General features: G+C 44.0%; 1 long non-coding RNA gene across 1 annotated transcript in view; it reads left to right on the top strand.

Annotated features, from left to right (window-relative positions):
- The first annotated feature begins 5,927 nt into the window (after positions 1 to 5,927).
- Positions 5,928 to 25,735, top strand: part of LOC148148202 (uncharacterized) — a 31,358-nt gene continuing 11,550 nt past the window's right edge. Inside the window, exons 1-4 of the long non-coding RNA XR_015759340.1 lie at positions 5,928 to 5,967; positions 6,606 to 6,712; positions 9,466 to 9,548; positions 16,446 to 16,550. This is a non-coding gene — a long non-coding RNA (uncharacterized LOC148148202). The remainder of the gene's footprint in view (positions 5,968 to 6,605; positions 6,713 to 9,465; positions 9,549 to 16,445; positions 16,551 to 25,735) is intronic.

Genomic DNA, 25,735 nt, shown 5'->3' on the forward strand with positions numbered 1-25,735 from the left:
GTAGCTTCACCAATTTGGCACCACATTTGTAGGTATCCCTGGTATTGCTCCTGGCATGCCCTGCGGAACTCTCCATTGAACCAGGATTGATCCCCTGGCTTGATGTTAATAGTTGAATGGGGGATATACCAGGCCATGAGATTTCAGATTGGGCTGGAGTACAGTTTTGTTGTTGTTGGCACACAGTGAGACAGAAGTTGCAGGGTCAAGAGGGCTGATTGTGTGGTTGTATTTGCTAGTGCATTGGTAGATGTAATGTGGTCCATCCAGTTTCATTCCTTTGTTGAGACTGTGCAGTGACTAACACAATGAGTGATTTGATGGGCCACTGACAGGAATACAACTTTTCAAAAAAGGTTTTGTGATTTACACATGAAAGAAATGAAACTATCATGGTATTCGAACAGATGAAAGACTCAACAGACAATCAAGGTATTTTTCAATGGGATAATTTCATTTACATCACACTAAATTTTTGCTATAAATTCTGTGCCTTAGAATTGTGTCCTCCACAATCTCCTGATGAAGAAGCGGCGCTCTGAAAGCTTCCAATTAAACCTGTCGAACTATAACCTGGTGTTGTGTGATTATTAACTGAGAATATTACAGCACTACTAACAGGGCTGCATGTAAAGAGGCTCAGTCCAGTTAATCAATACATTCGGAAGGATTTCCTCCAAGTTTGATGACGCAATATTCGTCAAAACCGTCAACTTCAACCTGCAATGTTGTTATTAACAAAAACTTCAGGCTGACACAACGCTCCCTTACCCAACTGCAATGTGGTAACTGGGCCCGGCCCAGGAATTGGAACTGGGACATTTGTGGACTATGATCTCAAAGGAAGCGAGATGTGATGGTACAGAGAACACCGAACGGAGAATTCTCCACAAAGGTTGACAGGAAACCCACACACACAGACCAAGTCCTGAACTACGAAAGCAACCACCCCAACACGCACAAACGAAGTTGCATCAAGACACTATTCAAAAAGGGCCACAACACACTGCAGCACACCAGAACTGCAAAAAGAGGAAGACAAACACCTGTACAAGGTATTCGCCAAAACCGGATACCCTCGCAATTTCATCAACAGATGCAGAAGGGAAAGACAATGGAACGAGAACATGCCACAACCCAAAGGACGAGCCACACTACCATACATCAGGAGCATTTCCGAACTGACATCCAGACTACTGCGACCACTAGGACTCATAACAGCACACAAACCAACAGCCACTCTCAGACAATAACTTACCAGAACGAAGGACCCGATATCCAACATGAGCAAAACCAATGTAGTGTACAAAATCCCATGCAAGAACTGCACAAAACACTACATAGGACAAACAGGAAGACAGCTAACGATCCGCATCCATGAAACCAACTAGCCACGAAATGACACGACCAGCTATCCTTCGTAGCCACACATGCAGATGACAAGCAACATGAATTCGACTGGGACAACACTACCACTATAGGGCAAGGCAAACAGAGAACAGCCAGGGAATTCTTAGAGGCATGGCACTCATCCACAGACTCTATCAACAAACATATCGACCTGGACCCAATATACCGGCCACTACAGCGGACAGATGGAACTGAAAACCGGAAGCGGTAGAGACAGGCCACTATAAATGCCGGAGGAAACATCACAGAAGCACTTCACAGGAGGCTCCCAAGCACTGAGGATGTCACCAAGACAGGGGACAAAACGTTTGCAACACAAATTCCCAGGTTGGCGAACAGAACCACAGCAACGAGCTCCCGAGCTACAAATCTTCTCCCAAAAATTGAAAACTCAATTTTTGGAAGGATTTTTATTAAACCTGATTGAACATTTAAATCTTTGTTTTTTTAAACAAAGTGTGTGGGAACCAACCCACATCTTGCTAGAGGTTCAGTTCAGCCTGATACATAGAGCCAAAGGTCAAGCAAACATCACACTTTCCATTCACTTCTACAAAGGGCTGACATCACATTTCCTCAGGACTTAAAGTATTTTATAAATTGTTTGTAAAATCATTTGTCACGTTAAAGAACTGGACAATAAATGTCATTGTATACAATAAGAGTGAAGCCTGTGACAGCAGATTTAGCTTTGGAGGGCAGTGTGTGCGCTTCCTAAATTCTGGGAGCATTTTGGGAGACTGCTCCCAGATGGTGATAGTGAGCATATCTGCAATGCACTGTTTAGATTTGGGAATCCATGGGAAACAATCTGTGGTTTCACTAATACTTGGCTTGCGTTGTTGGTGTACAGTAAGCAATCCATAAAGTTACTTATGTATTGTTGTTGACTACCTGAAAGGTATTCAAATCTGCCAGGATGCCTTCAATATGTAAATGCATCTATTGTAAATATTTGGAATATCCCAGAACTGCCCAGTGCTTGGCAAATTCAGGGGGGACAAAAAAATCACATTGAGTAATTTGAAATTAAGAATCCAAGAGGACGTAACCACTGAAGTATTCAATTCAAATAGTTAAATGGAGTGCTCACATTTAAAATACCTGTTATCCATAGGAATGGATGGACTGACAGAATTGGGATCAAATTCCTGGCTAGGGAGTGTGAAATCTGCTTTGATAAAGTCACCTGCATTTACCAACAATAATTTGGCAAGTTTGGAAATTTAACAAACAATACCAACTTCGGTGATGCTCCAGTTAGGTCCCAAGCTCTATGAAAAAAATAACAATGTTCAGGTTTATTGCATACACTCTGAAACACGTGTTTCTTCTACAGATCCTGCAAGTTTCCCCAATGAGCATAGTCCATCCAAATGATGTTGCTAACTTTGGCCAACTCATTTCTTTCCGAGCCTCTATAACCTGAAGAATGACCAGAAGCAATTACTTCACATATGTGGGAACATTACCGACGAGGATTTTTTCCTTCAGAATTGACTTCCATATATTCAGTGCCCAGAAAAGATAAAAAAACTTGTTATCTTTTATAGAGCAATGAGTCAGTGGGAGTAAAACCCTAACCTTTCCTTGCTTAATAATCACGCTGCCTAAATTTTAAACATGAACACTTCTTAATAGTTCACCAGATCCTAACGAAATATTTTGTGCAAAACAAATCACATGATACGTAGTTATTCAGATAATAAAACAACTTTGTTCATTGAAGAACCCAGAGGAAAAGGTCATGAAACAATGTGAGTTTGATATACCTCAATTATCATTTCAAGTGCAATCTCTGCATAAATTCTCCTTTTCCTCCTCGAAGTATTCAACTTCTTGAATAACTGAGAGAATGAAGTCACAGTTGTACAACACAAAATCAGACCCTTCAGTCCAACTTGCCCATGCTGACCAGATATCAAAAATTAATCTAATCCCATTTGCCAGCATTTGTTGCATATCCATCTTAAACCCTTTCTACTGATTATCAGTTTATTTTACTTTATCAGCACTTGAAATACTGACTTTTTTTTCTCCCAACATTGGTTAAAGAAATCATAAGTTCATTCATCCAAGTTAATTTTGTAATCTTTCACAAAGAAACAAGTGAGAACAACATATAGCTGAGTGCAAAACAAAATACTGCAGCTGCGCGATATCTGGGAACACTCTAAAGGTGAGGCATTGATACTGCACAAGTTTGTCAGCACGGTTTCAATTACTGATAATAATTTAGTAATGTCTTAGCCTTCACATAGTTAAGGTAAATGTGAGATATCTGAATTTCATGAATTGGTTCGTATTGCACTTTGAGAAGATTAAACCAAGAATAATTTTTGTTGATCAAAGGAGAAAGTGATGACCAAAGAAGCTGGACATCAGAGTTGAAAAGTGTCATGCTGGAAAAGCACAGCAAGTCAGGCAGCATCCGAGAAGCAGGAGAGTTGATGTTTCGGGCATAAGCCCTTCATCAGGAATCACAGGCTTCAAAAAAATAACTGGCATAGACTTATGCCAGTACATACGTAGAAGGGTCAGAACATGTTACTATCAGATTAGAGACTAATTTCAGATTTGGTACCATTCAGTGCAACATTTCAGTATGATATTTACATATGTACCTAAAAGAGAAGTTGTCTAAAATTACAAGCTCTAGAATGATTATACGATTAAACCTGGCAATAAAGCTGGTGAACAAGAATGGCAAATCAGTCCCATCAGTATCGCCTTGGGCAGTGTCAAGTAAGAATTTGACAACAGAGTTGCCACTTTGGTATAACCTGCAATCTGGCCAAATTGCAGCAAAAATCTGTTCAATTTTATCTGCACACTATTGAATGCAAAATCCTCCTTGCACAATATTGATGCAGCATTTTGGGATGTCATTTTTAAAATATATTATTTTCAAAGTTACTCACAATTAAGAGTGATCACTTGGTGCTGTCTGCATAACACAGTACAAAAAGGAATGAACAAAAAAAAACATGATAACCCAAATTCAGAGTCACTAATTCATTGATATTGCATGGGTCCAGCATTTTTAAGTAATCAATTTTTAAAAATAAATGCAGATACATTTACTAACTATATTGGAGTACAGTCAGGTTTCTTACTGAACGGTGACAGGATTGGACAGACTCTGCATGGATTTAAGAGAGGGGAATCATACTTAGCAAATCTACTGAAAGAATCTACAGAGTCGAATATTAAAGAAATAAATTGCAGGACATTTAGAAAAGCTTATCATTAAACATGGTAGACTGGGTTTTGTGAAAGAGAAACTATATTTGACAAATTTACGACAGTTCATTGAGGAGATAACAAGCAGGGCTAATAAAGGGCAATCCAATGATGTTCTGTATTTGGATTTTCAAAATGTAAATGATAAGGTGCTACATAAAAGTTAATTGCACAATTTAGGAGCTCATGTTATCGGGGTAATGCATTGGCATGGGCTGAGGATTGGTTAACCACACTGGCTGTTGCTGAGTCCTTACTTGGAGTACTGTATACAATGTTAGCTCCTATATTTAATAAAGGGTAAACCAACATCGGAGACCATTCAAAAAAGATTCACTTAGCTGCTTTCAGGACGAAAGGGTTGACCTATCAAGAATAGATAAGCAGGGGTGATCTTATGTCAACAAGATTCTGAGGAACTTGACAGGGTAGATGTTGACTAGATCTTCTAGCACCAGTGAAGTCTCAAACCAGGGACATTACATAAAGGAACATTCTTTTTAGAAAAAGTAAAGAATTTTTTCTCTCAGTGAATGGCTAGAATTTTCTCGCCCAAACAATTGTGAAAGTTAAATGTGGGAGGGGAATGGTTGGGTTACTCTTCGGAGGGTTGTTCTGGCTTGTTGGGCTGAAGGGCCTGTTTCTACACAGTAGGGAATCTGTGATTCTATCTCAAATTATTTTAAAAGAGGGCAGATAGATTTTTGAAATGTTGAGGGCTTTGCGGATCAAGCATAAAAGAGATGTTGAGGTCTGGGTTGGCCCAGCCATGATCTGATAGAATGGGGGAACAAGCTAAAGGGATGAATTGTCTACTCCTGCTCCGATTTCTTGAGGCTCCATTTCATGTTTTTTTTTGTTTCCAAAGAAGAGCGTGATACATTGTGCTAAAGACCTCAGATGTGAAAATGGGGTGTTTATGTACTGATTCAGAAGGCATTGATTCATCAATCACACCTATACAGTCATGAGTAGGAAGGCAATTCCCTCCATGAATAAAGGAAATCTACTGCAGAGCTCACACAAAGGGAATTCTTACCCTCAGTGAACTCTCCCATCACATTACCCAACATATCAGCTAAAGCAGGACACACTGCGCATGCTCTAGCCAACAAAGTGACCCCCGGGTGATCGATTCAGCACCAGACCAATGAAAGAACAGTGGGCGAGGCTGGATGACCAAGCGGGATGTTGGTCCTCTAACCAATCAAAGTGACTGAAGGGCGGAGCTAAACTAAACCATGTGATCACCCTCGCGTGCGGCGCAGAGTCGCTGTAATGAATGTTCGGCAAGTTATGGAGAGAAAGGATACGGTAAGGAAAGAAATAAACAGGGAAACCGGAGAAAAACTGTGCTGCTACGAGCGGAGAGGTTTTACAAACAAATTGTGCACGTCGGAAAATCCAAATTTGAACGTCCCAGTCCCGTGTTTGCAGTAAATGGGGAATTGCCTCAGCGCGGCTGCAGGCCTGAGTGAGCGCCGCCATCTTTATTTGGGGCAACGATTCACTGTACACGTGCGGAGCCGCCATCTTTGTAGGGGGCAAGGTGCAGCCAGGCGCATGTGCAGCCTTTCTCTGGTATCGAGTCTTTGTGATCATAGCAGCCAATACTGCTCTGATTCACATCTGGGCTCCCTCATCACCACTTTGTCAATATCTAGCTTCCTCAGTCTCGAACCATAGGTGTATTTTTGGTCTGTTAACTACTGTATTAAAACTTTTTTAGACCCTTTGTAAATGAGTTTTTCACTGCAGCCCAGCCCCTGACCATGTACTGCTCTATTATCAGATTACTTTTTTCTTGAATATTTTTGACAGTCAAGAATTCTTTTTTCCAACAAGCAAGTGTATTTTCCTTCCATTTCTGACTATCAAATTCTGCACCATTTTCATTCCCTGTAATCCATTTTGCACTCCCTGAAACATCAACTGTGTTTCTCCTTCCACAGGTACCAGTGATCAATGCCAAAACCCTGTTGCTTGTGGAGAGGGTGATGTTTGACTTTCTTGTACAGCTGCAGTTTGTGTGGTGAAGGTGCTCCTACAATGTGGTTGGGTAAGTGGCATTATAGATTATTCATTCAGCAACAGTGTTGATTTGAAAATAATGTCTATTTCAGCAACAGTTTGTATTTTTATTATCATGCTTATAATTTCACAAAAGTACTCCTGAGAACTTTAGTCATAAGACCAGAGATGGAGATATTAGGTCAGGTGACCAAAAGCATTGCCAAAAAACAGGTTTTGAGGGATGTCTTAAAGGTGGAAAGCAGACCTGTGAGGTTTTGGCTGTGAATTTCAGACTATGCTGCTTCAGCAACTGTAGAAACATCCACACAGGTGAAGTAATGAATTAACAAATGGTTGGGAGTCTTAAAGAAAATGTGTTGTCGAGGTCTCACAGTGTGTGGGGTGCAGGGAGCTCGGGATGATCACAGCCAGGAATTAAATCAAGTGTGAGGATTCTAAATTGAGGGATATTGGCCAGGTGCTGGCAGGTGAGACTAGATTGGGTTGGGGTGTCTGGTCGGCATGGACGGGTTGGACCGAAGGCTCTGTTTCCTTGCTGTACGTCTCTATGGCTGTATGCTGTTGATTATAATTAGGAGCCTTTTGATGAATCAACAAGCAGAGATTTAGACTTTCTTGAGATTACAGGGAGGTTGAATGTGGGAAGCTGGCCCTGAGTGTGTTTGGAAAATGAAGTCTGGAGATAACACAAGTTGGATGAAAGTATATGAGCTGAGACAAGGATGGAATCAGCTAGAAATAGTGGTCTTGGAGTGGGACTGAGTTATCACACTCACCTCACCTCTGGGATTCAGCTGGTTGCCAGGTTGTGAATCAGGGCGGTAACACAATCGGGAGCTGAGTGGCCCTGGTGGAGCCTAAAGTGAGTGTCACTCAGCTGGCTGTTGCTGAGCAGCTGCTGCTTGGTAGCCCTGTTGATGACATCTTCCATCACTTTACTGCTGATCGAGTGTGGACTGATAGATGTAAATTTCCTGGGTTGGATTGCCCTGTGCTTTTGTGTTGAACATCCCTGGGCAATGTTCCACATTGTCGGTAGATGCCAGTGCTGGAGCAGTACTTGGCTTGGTGGGTGGCAAGTTCTGGAGCACAAGCCATCAGTATTATTTCCAGAATATTGGCAAGGCCCGTAGCTTTTGCACGACTTAACCATTTCTTGATGTTATTCAAACTTAATCGAACTGGCTTAAAATTCTCATCTGTGATGTTAGAAACCAATGGAAAAGGCTAAGATGGATAATCCCACTTTGCACTTCTGGCTGAAGATTGCTGCAAATGCTGTCACCTTATCTGGTGCATGGGTATGTGAGGCCCCTCCATCAGTAAGGGTGGGGATATCTGTGATGCTTCCTCCAGTGAGTTGTTTAATTGTCCATCACTGTTCACAACTGGGTGTGGCAGAACTGCAGAGTTCCGATCTGTTCCATTGGATGTAGGATCACTTAGCTTTGTTGCTTGCTGCTGATGCTGTTTGATATGCAGATGGTCCTGTTTGGTAGCTTCACCAGGTTGGCACTTCAGTTTTAAGTCTGCCTGGTGCTGCTCATGGTATGCCCTCCTTTACTGTCCATTGTGATGGGTGAGAGCAGGATTTACAAACCCATGAGATTACAGATTGTGCTGGAGTACAGTTCTGCTGCTGTTGATGTCCCACAGTGCCTCAGAGATATCCAGTTTGAGATCCTACATCTCTTCAAAGTCTGTCCCATTTAGAACGGTGATAGTGCCACTCAACACTGTGGAGGTTTTTCTCAACTTTAAGGCAAGACTTTGTCTCCAAAAGGAATGTGTGATGGTCGCTCTTACTGATACTGTCATGGCCAGATGTATCTGCCGCTGGTCAATTCTTAACAATGAGATCAAGTATGTTTTACACTCTTGTTGGTTCCCTCACCACCCGCTGCAGACTCAGTTGAGCAGCTATTTCCTTTAGGATCTGACCAGCTCAGTCAGTAATTCTGTTGCAGAGCTAGTCTCGATTGTGGACATTGAAATCCTGTACCCTGAGTACGTTTGACACCATTTTACTTCCTCAGTGCTTCCTCCAAATGTTGTTCAACATGAAGGAGAACTGATCCATCAGCCAAGGGAGGACGGTACGTGGTAATCGGCAGGAGCCATGAGACTTCCTGGTCTCCGGAGCCAATGCTGTGTACTCCCAGGGCAAATCCTCCCTGTCTGTACACCACTGTGCCACCACCTCTGCCTGGTCTGTCCTGCCGGTGGGACAGGACATATCCAGTGATTTCAGGAGAAAGTGAAGACTGCAGATGCTGGAGATCAGAGTCAAGAGTCTGGTGCTGGAAAAGCACAGCAGGTCAGGCTGATGAAGGGCTTAGGCTCGAAACGCCGATTCTCCTGCTCCTCGGATGCTGCCTGACCTGTTGTGCTTTTCCAGCACCACACTCTCGATATCTCGGGATGGTGATGGTAGTGTCTGGTCATTGTCTGTAAGGGATGATTCCGTGAGTATGAGTATGTCAGGCTGTTCCTTGACTAGTCTGTGAGACAGCTCTCCACATTTTGGCACCAAAAACCATATGTTAGTGAGGAGGACGTTGCACCATTGAGAGGGCTGAATCTGTGGTTGTAATTTCTGGTGCCTTGTTAGTTGCCAACTGGTTCATCCAGTTTCATTCCTGTGTTGAGACTTTGCAGTGATTAATACAGTGAGTAGCTGGCTGGGCCGCTGTCAGGTTGGCAGGATGTTTTTTCACCATTGAAAATGGTTCCATGGAGATCAGGAGATTCCTAACACTTTTTTTTACTTGAATTCAGATTCCACCATCTGCCAAGACGGGATTCGAACCAGGACTTCAGTCGTTTGTTTTAATATTCTGGATAAAAGCTAAATACATCAGGTTTGTTAACTCATTTTAAATATCACTAACCCTGGTTTTGTTTCTTTGTAAAACACTGTCCATCATCCTGTCTCCTCCATCCTCCCCTCCAACACGAGTGAGGAGCACATGGAGTTTCTCTGTCACTAAGACTGAGATAATACGATCTGCTGCTTCTCTCCCTCCCACGAGCCCACTGAGTCAAACTGCCTCACGTGGTGTTCCTGGTTTTTGTCCTAAAACTACATCTTTCTCCAGTCTCTTGTCAAGCCTTATCAGAGCTCACCTTTACCCTAATCTCGCTAAACTCATTTTCCAACTCTCTTTCCTCCGCTGCTGCCTCATCATCCCCCTCGCCAATTCATAGATATTGTTCCTTGTTCTCTCTGTTGGTCTTTTCTGGTTATGTCCTTCTCTCCCATTCTGTGAAAAACTAATATTTGACCTCACCGTTGTTGGAAAATCCTGCTCCATCTCCACTCTCCCTTTCCTTTCTGAATTCCTTGCATTTGGTTTCCCTCAACGATCGATCCTTGGTCTCTCCTGTATCTCACGTACATAGTGCCAGGAAGTGATATCGTCCAAAAACACTGTTAGGTTTGACATGTACACTGACGATGCCCAGCTCTCCATCCCCATCATCCCTCTCCATTACTCCACTGTTACTCAGTTATCAAACTGCTTATCACATTCCCACTACTCGATTAGATTCAATTTCCTCCAATGACACATTGGCACGGTTAAACCCATTGCCTTACCTTTACCTTTCTGCTGAGCCCCTCCCTCCCACTCTGAGGCAGAACTCTGAGGCAGAACGACACTTTTCACAATATTGCTGTTATATCTGACCCCAAGATGACCTTCTGATCAGACATCCACACAATCACAACCCCAGGAATTCCAATCTCTTAAACGTTGCTTTTCTCCACCTCACCCCAGCTCCATTGCCACTGAAACCCCTTACCCTCGTCTGTGTCGCCTTAAACCTGAATAAAAAACAGAATCTTTGATTCCGTGACTCGGAATCTGGTTTCAGACTCCCCTCTCAGTATTTACCCTCAGACACATCCTCTTTTTATTTATCCTGTCAAACCCCCTAAGAATTCCATCTGTCTCAATGAGATCACCTCTCTTTCTCCAAAATCCAGTGAGTAGAGTCCCAACCTTTTCAGTCTTTATTTAAAAGATAATCCCTCCAAACCAGGGATCATCTCATTGAATCTTCCCTGAAATGCCTCCAATAAAGTGACACATTTCCTGATCTAAAGGGACCAAAACTGCTCTCATTACTGCAGATATGGGGGTCTCACCAGCACTTCCACACGGTACTCTCAGGTATACACTCCAAACTCTAATACTGAGAACCTTTGAAACAAAACGTTCCATTCCTCTTCCTGCTTCCCTGTTGTAACTGTGTGGTAGCTTTCTGTGTTTCCTGTACAATTACCCCGGTCCCTTTGTGGTGCAGCTTTCTACAGTTTCCACCATTTAAATAATACTTTGTTCTTTTATTATCTCCTCCAAAATGAGCAACTTCCCATTTTCCCAAGTTACACCCCATCTGGTAACTTGTTGCTCCCTTCTCATGTGCATCTCTCTCTTTTCATAATCCTCTTAGACCTTTACAGTTATGCCTTTTCTAGAAGATATCTCCCCTTCCCATTCTTCCAAACATTTACTGGGAGCACTGGGCAGTGGGAAACAGAGAGAGTTGCTATCTTTTTAGGGATACGCTTTGGAGTGATTTGAGAGGATCTTTCTACCCATTGGCCAGGATGGAGACAACTTGCCCATCGTTAGGCATTAGCCTTTCACACCCATGTCTTACTGATGAGGCAGAGCGGCAGCACGGAATGAAAGAAAAGAAAGTAATTCTTGTTCCCCATATCTCACTGACGCTTGGATCATTTTCTCCAATGTGTCAAAGAACTGCTGTGTTCAGTCACATGAGATCTCAAGTTGGAATCTCCTAGAAACCCACAGATTTCCCCCTGAGTTGAGTGCTGTTGTCCTCAAGGATAATGTGTACAGTCATCCTGGGCCACGAGGAGGGGATAGTGTGGGTTTCTAACTTGGACTGATAGTGACAGATTTTATAAACTTGTATTACAGGGTATTACTGGTTGACATTCAGATGGTAATCTCAGTAAATATTCTGCTAAACTCTGATTGAATTACTCAGTATATCAGGATCTGGATATTTGCATTGTGTGTGTGTGAGTATTGTGTTCCAGATCAATCCCATTTGCTGCTTAAAAATTCTCCTTTGAATCATCGCATTCGCTCAAAAGGTCTCCCCAAACCTTCAAAGTGTCATGTAATCCTTTTATGATGACCTGATGAGTGTAAGGTCTATTATTCGAATGTGTAAGTTTTGTATAAGGATGTCTCAGAGAGGGAGCAGAATATTCTTAAAGGGGAGAATAATCATTTTGAGGAGAGGCTGTTGTTTAATGGTATCAATGACATAGGAATAGAAGAGTTCACATTATTGGATCATTTGAATCTCTTGTGGGGTAGAATTGACCTCCATCAGAAGGATGGATTGTACCTGCACTGGAAAGGAAGAGTTGCTAGTGCTATTCATGAGGCATTAGACCAGTGAAGAAATGTGGGGAAACCGAAAGAGAGGACGAGCGAAGTCTGAGGCTGGTACAATTCAGACGTCAAACAGTCAAGGCAGGCAAAGGCATGGCAGAGAACGAGGTAGGACTGAGCAGTTACACTGCATTTATTTCAATGCAGGAGGCCCGATAGGTCAGGCAGATGAGCTCAGGGCATAGGTTTGAACATGGCAATGGGATAGTATAGCAATTACAAAGGCATGACTTAATGGTGGATAGGACTAGCAGCTTAATGTTCCAGTGTATAGATGCTATAGCAAAGATAGAAAGGGGGCAACAGAGCAGGGGGAGTGGTATTTTTGATTAGGGATAACATTACAGCTGGGCTTCAAGAGGGTATTCCAGGGAGTACATCGAGGCAAGTTATACAGGTGGAACTGAGAAATAAGAAAAGGATGATCTCCTTACTGGGATTGTACTATTGAACCCTCCTCACCCCTTCCCCAATAGTCAGCGGGGAATTGAGAAGCAAATTTACAAAGACATCACTTATCGGTAAGAATAGTATGGTTGTATACAAGACTTGACCTTTTTTATTCATTCACAGGATGAGGGTGTCACTGGCTGGGCCCAAAGGGCAGTAAAGAGTTAACCACATTGCTGTGGGTCTGGAGTCACATGTAGGTCAGACCTGTTAAGAATGGCAGATTCCTCCCCTGAAGGATATTAGTGAATCTGATGGGATTTTTTTTTTCCTCGCAACAATCGACAATGGATTCATAGTCTTTCTTAGATTCCTAATTCCAAATTTTTATCGAATTCACATTCCACCAACTGCTATGGCAGGATTCACACCCAGGGCTCCAGAACGTTATCTGGGTATCTGGATTAACCGTTTAGCCAAAATATCACTAGGCCATTTGGCAGGGTGAGTGACTGAGGTATCCGTAGGACAGCACATCAGCACCAAAATTCCCATGGTCTCTGCGGAACATAGAAAGGGCTGGGGAGGGAAATATATTCGAGGTGGTGGGGTCTGACTGTAGGTAGCGGAAATGGCGCTTTATCTGGTGATAACTGGGGTGGCAACTGAGGACCGGTGGATTATATTCTTCTTGTGGTTGGAGGGCTGATGTAAAGGCGAAGGTGCAGGAAGTGGAGGATATGCATTGAAGGGCATTGTTGATCACGTGGAAGGGAGATGTGGTGCTTGAAGTAGGAAACCTTTTCTGGGATGTCCTGGAGTGGAATTGCTTCTCCTGGGAGCACATATGGCAGAAGCAGAGGAACTGAGAGTACAGGATCACGTTTTTACTGAATATACTCGAGGGTAATCAGGAGAACAAAAAGGGGACATGACATATCTCTCGGAAATAGTTTAAGGAGAATCCAAAGAGATTCTTCAAATACATTAAGGATAAAATAATAACCAGGCAGAGAATAGGACACCTTAAAGATCAAGAAGGCCATCTATGGAACAACAGGAAGTGGGAGAGATACTATGCTATTCTGTTTGAGAGAGTTTGGAGAAATAATAGTGATAGCTTGAAAAGTGTCCATATTACAGAAGAGGTGGTACTGGATGTCTTAAATCGTAGCAAGGTGTATCCCAGAAATTTGTGGAAAGCTAGGAAAGTGATAGCAGTGCTCCTCCCTGAGATATTTATATCATCGTTTATGACAGGTGAGGTGTTGGAAGATGTGTGCCATTATTTTAAAAAGTAGTAAGGAAAGGCCAGGGAGCAAGAGGACAGTCACTCTGACGTCAGTGGCAGGCAAGTTGTTGGAAGGGATTCTGAGGGATAGGATTTACATGTATTTGGAAAGACGAGGAATGATTAGTGATAGTCAACGTGGGAAATTTTGTGTGTGGGAAATTCTCTCTCTCTAACTTGATTGAGTTTTTTTAAAGGCAGACTGTGGACGTTGTCTGTATGGACACTGAGCAGACTGGTTAGCAAGGTTAGATAACATTGAATGTTGGTAGAACCAGACATTTGGATACAAAACTGGCTTGAAGGTAGGCGGCGGAGGGTTGATTTGTGGACTGGAGGCCTGTGAGCAGCTGTGTGCTGCAGGAATGGATATGGGGTCCTTAAATAAATGACTTGGATGTGAATATGAGGTATGGTCAGTAGGTTTACAGAAGACACCAAAATTGGAGGTGTAGTGGACAGTGAAGAAGGTTAGTTCAGAATACAACAGGATCTTGATCAGATGGGCCATTGGAGCAAGGAATGGCAGATGGAGTTCAATTTAGATAAGTATGAGCTGTTGTATTTTGGAAAGGCAAATCAGGGCTGGACGTATGCACTTAATGGTAAAATCCTGGGGAGTGTTGCTGAACAAAGAAACCATGGTGTGCAGGTTCATTGTTCCTTGAAAGTGGTGTTGCAGGTAGGGAGGCGAGTGAAGGTTGCGTTTGGTACACTTAATTTTTTTTGGTCAATGCATTGAATACAGAAGCTGGGGCGTTATATTGTGGCTGGACAGGACATTGATTAAGCCATTCAGGAATTCTGTTTTAAGTTCAAAATTCCCTGTTTTGGGAAGGGTGTTGTGAATCTTGAAAGAGTTCAGACAAGATTTACAACAATTTTGCCAGGGTTGGAGGATTTGAGCTAAAGGGAGAGGCTGAATAGGGTGGGGTTAATTTCCCTGGAGAGTCAAAGACCGAGAGGTGATTTTACGGAGATTTATAAAATCACGAGGGGCATGGATATGGTGAACAACCGGAGTCTTTTCCCCCCAGGTTAGATGGGTCCAAACAAGAGCACACGGGCTTAAGTTGAGAGGGCAAAAATTTAAAAGGAATCTAAGGGGCCACGTGTTCAAGCTGAGCGTGATGTATGTGTGGAATGAGCTGCCAGATGAAGTAGTGGAGGCTGATAGAATTACAACATTTAAAAGGCATCCGATTGGGTACATGAATAGGAAGGGTTTCGAATGATACGGACCAATAGCTGGCAAACGGGACTCCATTAGTTTAGGATTCCTAGTTGGCATGGACCAATTGGACCAAAGGTCTGTTTCTGTGCTGTACATCTGACACTAATAAATGAAAATAAGATGTGTTCCTCTTTTGTGGAGAGCTAGCAGAAGCACAGATAATTATCCTTGGAGCTGAGAATGTTAAGCAATGATTTCGACCAGATGCAGATTTGTTTCCAATGTATTTAATTTGCAGAGAGAGAGAGGAATTGTTAACAACGTCATAATTTTAGTAACTATTTTCAAGTAATTGTAAACTAATGCAGGGTGAATATGTGAACATTATTTTATTCAGTAAATTCTGAGCATCTGGAACAGTCTGAATGGCAGCTGGACACAGATTCAGCAGTTATTCATAAATAGATTTGGAATTTTACTTTTTAAGCAAAGGTTTGGGGGGCTAAGGGCAAATGGGAGGGGAGTTGGGACAGATTTGCAGCATCTCCAGAGGGAGAGAGTATAGCCCCAATGGGCTGAATAGCCCCCAGCCCCAAGCTCTGTGATACTGCCCCATTCACTGTGAATGATGAAGCTCATCCGAGGGCAGAGAGGGAGGATACCACCACTCACCTCACAATGGGCCTCAGGTGATTGATGTCAGCGCAGGCCAACAGGAGGCAGAGGGTGGGACTGGAACACGAGGCAGTACCAGTTTATCTTCCAACCAATCGGAGTGAACGAGGGTATCCTTAAGGCTGGAATGAAAGAAAGGCACATGTAGCAGAGATTTGAGAAACTGGAGGAGATTAGAGATAGGGAGCGTTTTGTGGCTGGAGAGGAATCATATGAATAAGGAAGAGTTGTGAAGCTGGATGAGGTGACAGTGATCGGGAGAGTTGTGAGGATGGAGGAATTTGGAGACAGTGATAATGAGAGTCCTAATGTTATACAGCAAGGAAACAGGCCCTGTGGTCCAACCAGTCCATGCCGACCATAATTCCAAACTAAACTAATTGTACCTGCCTCCGTTTAGTCCACATCCATCCAAATATTTCCTATTTGCGTACTTATCTGAATGTCTTTTAAATATCGTAATTGTATTCACAACTACCACTTCCTCTGGAAGTTCATTCCACACGTGTAATTTTTTAAAAAAATCCCTAATGTCTTTTCTCTAATCTTTCTCATCTCTTCTCAAAATGAATGCACCCGAATTTTGAACTCCCCTCTCTCCCAGCCATTCACCTTTATCTACACTCTTCACGATTGCATAAACCTTTTAATAAGGTCACCCCTCAGTCTCCTAAACTCCAGTGAAAAAAGTCCCACCCTTTCCTGATAACACAATCCCTCCATTCCCATTAATATTCCAGTAAATCTCTTCTGAACCTGCTCTGATTTAATGATATCCTTCCTATAACAGCACAACCAGAGCTGGGTTTAGAAATCCAGAAGAGGCCTCGCCAACATCCTGAACAACCTCAACATAACGTCCCAATTCCTATACTCAAAGGTGTGAAAAATGAAGGTAAGTGTGCTTGAACACTTTCTTAACCACCCTGTCTACATGTAACACGAACTTCAAACACGTGAAGCCCTCGGTCTCTTTGTTCCATATCACTACTCAACGCCTTACTTGTAATGAGTGTAAGTCCTGCCTTTGTTTGTTTTATCAAGATGTAATATTTTGTATTTATTCCAATCCAAAAATCCTTTGATTATAAAGGCAGTAGGAGTATAATTAAGAGGGAAATCAGGAGGCAAAAAGGGGACGTGAGATAGCTTTGGAAAATAGGGTTAAGGATAATCCAAAAGGCTTTTATAAATATATGAAGAACAAAAGGCTAACTAGGGAGAAAATAGAGACCCTCAAAGATCAGCAAGGTAGCCATTGTGTGGAGCTGCAGGCGATGGGTGAGAGAGGGAAACAAGTATTTTGTATCAGTGTTTACTGTGGAGAAGTGCATGTGAGATATAGATATTGGGGAAATAAATGGTGATATCTTGAAAAAAAAGTCCATATTACAGAGAAGGAGGAGGTGCTGGATGAGTGGCTAAGGAGCTGGTGCAGGGGAAAAGGATTCACATTTTTGGATCATTGTGATCAACTCTGGGGTAGAATTGACCTGCGTAAGAAGGATGGATTGTACCTAATTTGGAAGGTGTCTAATATCGAGGCAGGGAGATTTGTTAATGCTACTCGGGAGGCAGTAAATCAGTGAGGAGTAGGTGTGATCGCAAATAGCTAGTGAGAAAAGAGATATCTCTGAGGCTGGTACAGTTCAGAAGGCAAATAGTCATTGCAGGCAAGGGCAAGACACAGAACAAGGTGGGATTTAGCAGTTACACTGCATTTATTTCAATGCAAGAGGCCTGACAGGGAAGGCAAATGAGCTCAGGGTATGGTTTTGAACATGACACTGGGATATCATGCGTATTATAGAAAGGACTGGCAGCTTAATGTTTCCGGGTATAGATGGTATAGGAAGAATAGAAAAGAGGACAAGAGGAGGGGGAGTGGCATTTTTGATTAGGGACAGCATTAAGATTGTGCTTAGGGAGGACATTCCTGGGAGTACGTCCAGTGAAGTTATTTGGGTGGAACTGGGAAATAAGGAAGGGATGATCTCCTTATTGGGGTTGTCTGCGTGGGTTTCATCTGGGTGCTCTGGTTTCCTCCCACAGTGCAAAGATATGCTGGGTAAGTTCGATTATCCTGGCTGAATTGCCACAGTGTTCATGGATGTGTAGGTTGGGTGGATTATCCTGGCTGAATTGCCCACAGTGTTTAGGGATGTGTAGGTTGGGTGGATTATCCTGGCTGAATTGTCCACAGTGTTTAGGGATGTGCAGGTTGGGTGGATTGTCCAGGCTGAATTGCCCACAGTGTTCAAAGATGTTCATGTTGGGTGGATTATGCAGGCTGAATTGCCCATAGTGGTCAGGGATGTGCAGGATGGCCCTGGGAAATGCAACGTTGCAGGGGGAGGTTAGGCAGCTCTGAGGGTCAGTGTCGATGTGATGAGATGAATGGTCTTATTCCACACTGTCGGGATTCTCTGATAATTCTACTAGTTTTAAAATAGTTCCAGAAAATAATAGACCAGATCTAAAAGTTAAGGTTCTAAATTAGACAAAGGGTAATTTTGACAGCACAAGGCAAGCACTTTCAAAATTTATTTGCGGGAGGTTATTCCCAGGGAAAGGGACGGCTGGAAAGTGGGAACATAAGAACATAAGGAATAAGAGCAGGAGTAAGCCATCTGGCCCCTCAAGCCTGCTCTGCCATCCACAAGATCAGGGCTGATCTTTTCATGGCCTCAGCTCCACATTCCTGCTCTCTCACCATAACCCTTAATTCTTTTCCTGTTCACAAATCTACATTTTGCCTTCAAGGCGTTCAAGTTGATAACGTCAAATGCTGCACTCAGCAGGGAATTCCACAGATTCACAACCCTTTACCTGAAGAAGCTCCGCCTGAACTCAGTCCTAAATCTGCTTTACTTATTTTGAGGTTATGCTCTAGTTTGACCCGCCTCCAGTGGAAATAACCTCCCTGCTTCTGTCTTATCTACTTCCTTCAAAGTTTTATTTTTTCCTCTCCAACCTCCCATTCTTCTAAATTACAATGACTACAGAACCAGTTTTCTCAATCTCTCCACATACGCCAACCCACTCAATTCCCAACTCAAGCTAGTGAACCTCCTGTGCCAGTACATCTTTGCTAAGGTAAGGGGACCAAACCTGTACACAGTACTCCAGGTGTGGCCTTCCCAGCACCCTGTACAGCTGCAGCATAACCATCCCTCTAGCAATGAAGGACAATATTCCGTTCACTGCCTTAATTACCTGCTGCACCTGCAAACCAGCTTCCTGTGATTCATGCACAAGGACACCCAGCTCCCTCTGTACAGCAGCCTGCTGCAAGTTTTCACCAGTTCGTCATCAGTTTGCTGTTAGTCCAACTAAAATGGATAACCTCACATTTCCCAACATTGTCCTCCATCCACCAGATCCTTACCCACTCACTTAACCTATCTGTATCCCTGTGCAGACTGACAGTGGTCTCTACAGACATTGCTCTACCTCATCTTTGTATCAAATGTGAACTCTGACACCGTACACTTGGTCCTCAACTCCAAAACATTTGTGTAAATTATAAACCGTTGTAGTGCCAAAAGTAATCCAAACACCCATTTATCCCCGTTCTTTATTTTTTTGTTGGTTAGCCGATCCTGTATCAATGATAATACAATACTCACAATGCCGTGCATCTTTTCCTTATCCAGCAGCCTTTGTGTGGCAACTTGTCGAGTACCTTCTAGAAATCCAGATACACCACATCCACCGAGTACCCCATGTCCAACGTGCTCGTCGTATCTTCAAATAATTCCAGTAAATGCGTTATACATGACCTACCTTCCATGAATCCATGCTGTGTCTGCTCAATGAGACAATTTCTACCCAGATATCTCACCACTACTTCTTTGAGAGATTCAAGCATTTTCTCCACTACAGAAGTTAAGCTAACGGGTCCTTTTTGAAAAATAGTGGCACCACATTTGCAGCTTCCATTCTGTCAAAACCATCCCAGAATCCAACAAATTTTAGTGGATTATTACGAGTTGTATTTGCTATTTCCCCACCATCCCCGCCATCTCCTTTTTCCCTGGGGTGCATTCTTTTTAGATTAGATTACTTACAGTGTGGAAACAGGCCCTTCGGCCCAACAAGTCCACACCGACCCGCTGAAGCGTAACCCACCCAGACCCATTCCCCTATATTTACCCCTTCATCTAACACTACGGGCAATTTAGCATGGCCAATTTGCCTAACCTGAACATTTGTTGGATTGTGGGAGGAAACCGGAGCACCCGGAGGAAACCCACGCAGACACGGGGAGAACGTGCAAACTCCACACAGTCAGTTGCCTGAGGCGGGAATTGAACCCGGGTCTCTGGCGCTGTGAGGCAACAGTGCTAACCACTGTGCCACCGTGCCGCCCACAGCCTAAAGGTAGATGGGCCAGGAGACCCATCTACCTTTAGGCTGTTATCTTTCCCAACATTACCTCTTTACTGGGAATGATTGCTTCTCTGTCCTCATCTGCCATTGCCTCCATAGGCCTGCGACAATGCGAGTACATAGACAGTATGTTCCTGTTAAGGCCAAGGCTGATAGGTGTAGAGAATGCTGCCTGTCGAGAGAAATTGTGGGCCTGGTCAAGAAAATGAAGGAGGGATATGGCAGGTACAGACAGCTGAGTTTGTGTGAATCCCTAGAGGAGTATAGGGGCAGTAGGAGTATACTCGAGGTAAACCACGAGGGCAAAAAAGGGGACATGAGATAGCATTAGGAAATAGGTTTAAGGAGAATCCAAAGTGATTGTACAAATACACTAAGGACAAACGAGTAACCAGGCAGAGAATAGGTACCCGCAAAAATCATCAAGGCTGTCTGTGGAACTGCAGGAGGTGAGAGAGATTCTGTATGAGATTCTTTTACTGAAAGTGGATGTGGCAGCTAGAGTGTTTGGAGAAATTAATAGTGATAACGTGATAAGTGTCCTATTCCAGAGGAGGTGGTACTGGATGTCTTAAACGGTAGCAAGGTGAAATAATCCCTGGGACCTGCTCAGGTGTAACCCAGAACTTTGTGGGAATCTAAGGAAGTGTTTGCTGGACCCCACGCTGAGATATTTGTGTCATTGATAGTCACAGGTGAGGTCCTGGAAGATGGGCGCAATTATTTGAGAAAGGTGGGATGGAAAGGCCAGGGAACAATAGACCCGTGAGCCTGAAATCAGTGGCAGAGAAGTTGTTGGATGTGATTCTCAGGGACATGATTTACATGTAATTGGAAAGGCAAGAAGTGATGAGGGAGAGGCAGCATGGCTTTGTATATGGAAGTCACTAACTTGGACTCCAGGAAGACACAAGGTTCTACATAACAGACCGGTTAACAAGTTTGAGACTGTAGAATACAGGGAGGACTAGATATTTAGAAACAGAATTGTCTAGAAGGTACGGAGATGTATAACATGGAAACAGACCCTTCAGTCCGTACCGTCCATGCCAACAACTTACCCAACCCAACAACTGTGTGAGAAATATGCTGTCAGGATGGGTGCTGGGTCCACTGCTTTTTGTCATTTATAGCAATGATTTCTATGTGAATATATGAGGTATGGTTAGTAGGTTTACACTAGACACCAAAATTGGAGGTGTAATGGACAGTGAAGAAGGTTACCTCAGTACAATGGAACTTCAATTAAATGGGCTAAGGAGGGGCAGATGGGTTTAATTTAGATAAATGAGGTTCTGCATTTTGGAAAAGCAAATCAGAGCAGGGCTTGTACACTTAATGAGGAGGTCCTGGGGAGTGTTGCTGAACAAAGAGACCTTGGAATGCAGGTTCACACTTCCTTGAAAGTGGAATCTTAGGTAGGCTAGTGAAGAAGATGTTTTGTATTGAGTATAGGAGTTGCGACATTATTTTGGAGCTGTACAGGGCATTGATTCAGCTACTTCTCGAATTCTGCTTTCACTCCTGGTCTCCCCGCTATAGGAATGATGTTGTGAAACGTGAAAGGATTCAGAAAAGATGCACAAAGATGTTGCCAGGGTTGAGAGTTTGAGATATAGGGAGAGGCTGAATTGGCTGGGGCTGTTTTCCCTGGGGCATCGCATGCTGAGAGGTGACCTCAGTGGTTGATACACTCGTGAGGGACATGGTGAGGGTGAACAGCCAGGGTCTTTTTCCCACGTTAGGTGTGTCCAAAACGAGAGAGCACAGGCTTAAGGTGTGAGGGAAAAGATTTAAAAGGGATGTGAGGGGCAATGTTTTCAAGCTGAACATGGTATGTATATGGAATGAGCTGCCAGAGAAAGTGTGGAGGCTGGTACAATTGCAACATTTAAAAGGCATCTGATTGGATATGTGATCAGGCAAGTTTGAGAAGGATATGAGCCAAGTCCTGGCAAATGGGATGAGATTAATTTAGGATATCTGGTGGGCATGGACAAGTTGGACCAAGGGGTCTGTTTCTGTGCTGTACATTTCTATGACACTAATAAATTAAAATTAAGATCGGTTTCTCTTTTATGGAGAGTTAGCAGAAGGTCAGAAAATTCTCCTTGGAGCTGAGAAGGTTAAGCAGTGATTTCAACGAGGAGCAGTATTGTTTCCAGGAAATTTAATTTACAGAGAGACAGCATGAGAAATTATTAACATTGTCACAATTTTTATGAACTACTTTCGGTAAGTGGCAAATAATGCAGGGTAAAAACGTGAAGATTATTTTACTCAGTAGGTTCTGAGCGTCTGGAACAGTTTGATTGACAGCTGGATGCAGATTCAGTAGTTATTGTCAAAACAAATTTGCAATTTTCCTTTTTAAAGGAAGGATTTGGAGGGCTATGTCCAAATGGAAGGTGAGTTGGGACTGACTGGCACCATCTCCAGACGGAGAGTGTACAGCCCCATTAGGCTGAATAGCCCCCAGCCCCTGTGCTCTGAGACACTGTCTCATTCACTGAATGACGAAGCTCATCACAGGGCAGAGCCATAGACATGTACAGCATGAAAACACACTATTTGGTTAAACTGGTCTATGCAGACCAGATATCCCAACCTAATCTAGTCCCATTTGCCAACACTTGGCACATATCCCTCTACTCCCTTACTGTTCATATACCCATCCAGATGCCAAATGGTATAATTGTACCAACCTCCTCCACTTCCCGAGAGAAGATTCCATCCACGCACCAACTCCACTGTGAAAGAAATTGCCCCTCAGATCCATTTTAAGTCTTTCCCTTCTCATCTTAAACCTATGCCCTCTCGCTCTGGACTCCTCCACCCCAGGGAAGATGCCTTGTCTATTTATACTACCCATGCCCCTCATGATTTAATAAACCTTTGAGGTCATCCCTCAGCCTCTGATGCATCTGGGAGGATCCCACCACTTATGTCACAATGGAGCCTGGCTGATTGACACAGCTTCAGACCAGTAGGACAGTTGGCGTGATCCTCCAGCCAAAGGGAGTGAATGAGGGGTGGGTCCAGCGGGCCAACACCTGACCATGAGCTTTGCAAGCGCAGTGTCACTGTGAGTGGGAGGGGTCTCAGTGAGTGTGAAGGGACTGGGAGAGAGATGGAGTTAGTGTGGACTGGGAGGGTTGATAAACACTGTTTCAGTCTGCTAGACCTGAAAAAAATACTCGGGGTAAATTAAAACCAAAAGAACTGCGGATGCTGTAAATCACACACAACAACCTCAAAGTACTGGAAAAGCTCCGCAGATCTGACAGCATCTGTGAAGAGAAATCAGTTCTCATTTTGGATCCGGTGACGCTTCCTCAGGTACTGATATTACTGAGAAAAATACTATTGGTTTATATGCAGAAGGTAGGGGTTAAGGAGTAAATGATAGGTGTGGATAGAGTCGAAAGAGAGAGAGACAGAGAGAGAGGAGCAGTTGGACAAAGGAGTGGATATCAACCTGGCTGGGGGAGAGTAAATACCTGTTTATGGGGACTGTTAGTGGTTATCCATAGGTAGTGTGTAATAGCAGGCTATGTAATAACAAGGCCTGGTATTTGAGGTAGGGGGCAAAGAAACTAGAACGTGGGAGAGTTCAGGACCTAAAATTATTGAATTCGATGTTGAAGCCATGGGATTGCAGGGTCCCCGAGTGGGAGATGAGGTGTTGTTCTTCCAGCTTGCTTTAAAGTGTGGCGCTGGAAAAGCACAGCAATTCAGGCAGCATCCAAAGAGCAGGATAATCGACATATTGGGCATATAAGCACTTCATCAGAAATGTGGGAGTGGGGGAAGCTGGCTGAGAGATAAATAGGGAGGGGTGTGTGGGGTTGGGGGGAAGGGAGCTAGGAACAGGCTAGGTAGATGTAGATGGGGTAGTAAAAACAATGACTGCAGACGCTGGAAACCAGATTCTGGATTAGTGGTGCTGGAAGACCACAGCAGTTCAGGCAGCATCCTGATGAAGGTCTTTTGCCCGAAACGTCGATTTCAAAGCTCCTTGGATGCTGCCTGAACTGCTAAGCTCTTCCAGCACCACTAATCCAGTAGATGGGATAGTGGTGAGAGGGTGGAATGGATAATTGGGAAGGATGATGGACAGGTGGGACAGTTCAACAGGCCAGTGCCGAGTTGGAGGGTTGAATCTGTGATGAGGTGGGGGAGAGGAGATGAGGAAACCTTGATGCCGTGTGGTTGAAAGGTCCCAAGGTGGAAGATGAGGTGTTCTTCCTCCAGGGGTCGGGTGGCTCGGATCTGGAGGTGGATGACACCCAGGAATTGCATGTCCTTGGCAGCGTGGCGGCAGAGGGGGGCAGCTGAAGTGTTTGGCCACAGGGCGGTGGGGTTGGTTGGTGCATGTTCCCTGAAATGTTCCACAAGTTGGCATCCTGACTCCCCACTGTAGAGGAGACCGCATCGAGAGCAAAGGACACAAAAAGTGAGGTGTTATTGGATGTGCAGGAAAATCTCTGCTGGATGTGGGAGGATCCTGTCGTGCCTTGGATGGAGTTGAGGGGGGAGGTGTGGGCACAGGTGGCAAGTGAAGGTGCTGGGAGTGGAGGATAGTTTGGTGGGTCGCATGGATCTAATGAGGAAGTCACAGAGGGAATGGTCTCGGGAATGCTGAAAGGGGTGGGGAGAGAAATATATCTCTGGTGGTGAGGTCTGATTTTAGTTGGTGGAAATGGCAGACGATGATGCATTGTATCTGGGTGGAAGGTGAGGAAGAGGGGGATTCCATACTTGTTGCAGTTGGAGGTGTGGGTGCCAAGGGCAGTGGTGTGGGAAGTGGAGGAGATACACGGGAGGGGAAATTGCAGTCCTTGAAATCGGAGGCCATTTGGTATGTTCTGAAGTGTTCTGCCAGCTTGCATCAAGCTTCACTGGAACACTGCAGTAAGCATGAGACAGAGATGTTGGCCTGGGAACAGCCTTGTGTGTTAAAGTGGGGGGCAACTGGATGCTCCGGGTTTTTTTTGCATCAGAACATAGATCATCAGCCGTCTTTTCCACCACCGCTACTGAGATGCTACCAGGTTCCTGTCTACTCCATTAACAGCTTTCCGCCCTTCCAGCCGGATTGTTATCCACTCTTTTGTCTTTCCAAATGTTCCAGTCTCTCTTTGGGCTCTGTCCCCACCTATTATTTACTCTTTAACCCTTATCTCCTGTAGTCCAAAAATGTGCAGATTAGGAGAATTGGCCCAGCTAAATTTCCCGTAGTGTTCAGGGATGTGCATTAGTCCGGGGAAATGGTGAGTAAACGGAATGGGAATGGGTCTGGGTGGGTGTAGAATTGTTGGGCCGAAGGGCCTGTTTCCTGTGGGGATTCTAATTTTCCCAGTTGCCATCGGTTCTGAGGAAGGGTCACTGGACCCATGATGACCCTTTGTGTGTGCAGGAGGAGGAAACGGGAAAGGAGAGAGTGGCAGCAGAAACCGGATGAAATGTATCAGTGGAGACTGGGAGGGTTGAGTGACACTCTGTGCAGGTCGTTAATCTGAATTAGAAACTCCTGGTCCCTGGTTTGCAGCAAAGTGGAAGATGGCTTGGGCCTCAGGCAGTGAGAGGTGCTGGGTTATGGCTGCCATCTTTATCTGGGGCCAAGGTACAGCAAGGAGCATGCACGTGTCCTCTTCCTGGGTGGGGGCGGTGCGATTTGAAGAGGAG

Source organism: Chiloscyllium plagiosum, unplaced genomic scaffold (genome assembly GCF_037043375.1).
Source record: "Chiloscyllium plagiosum isolate Xiang-an unplaced genomic scaffold, Cpla_swu_hap1 HiC_scaffold_14, whole genome shotgun sequence".
Classification (NCBI taxonomy): domain Eukaryota; kingdom Metazoa; phylum Chordata; class Chondrichthyes; order Orectolobiformes; family Hemiscylliidae; genus Chiloscyllium; species Chiloscyllium plagiosum.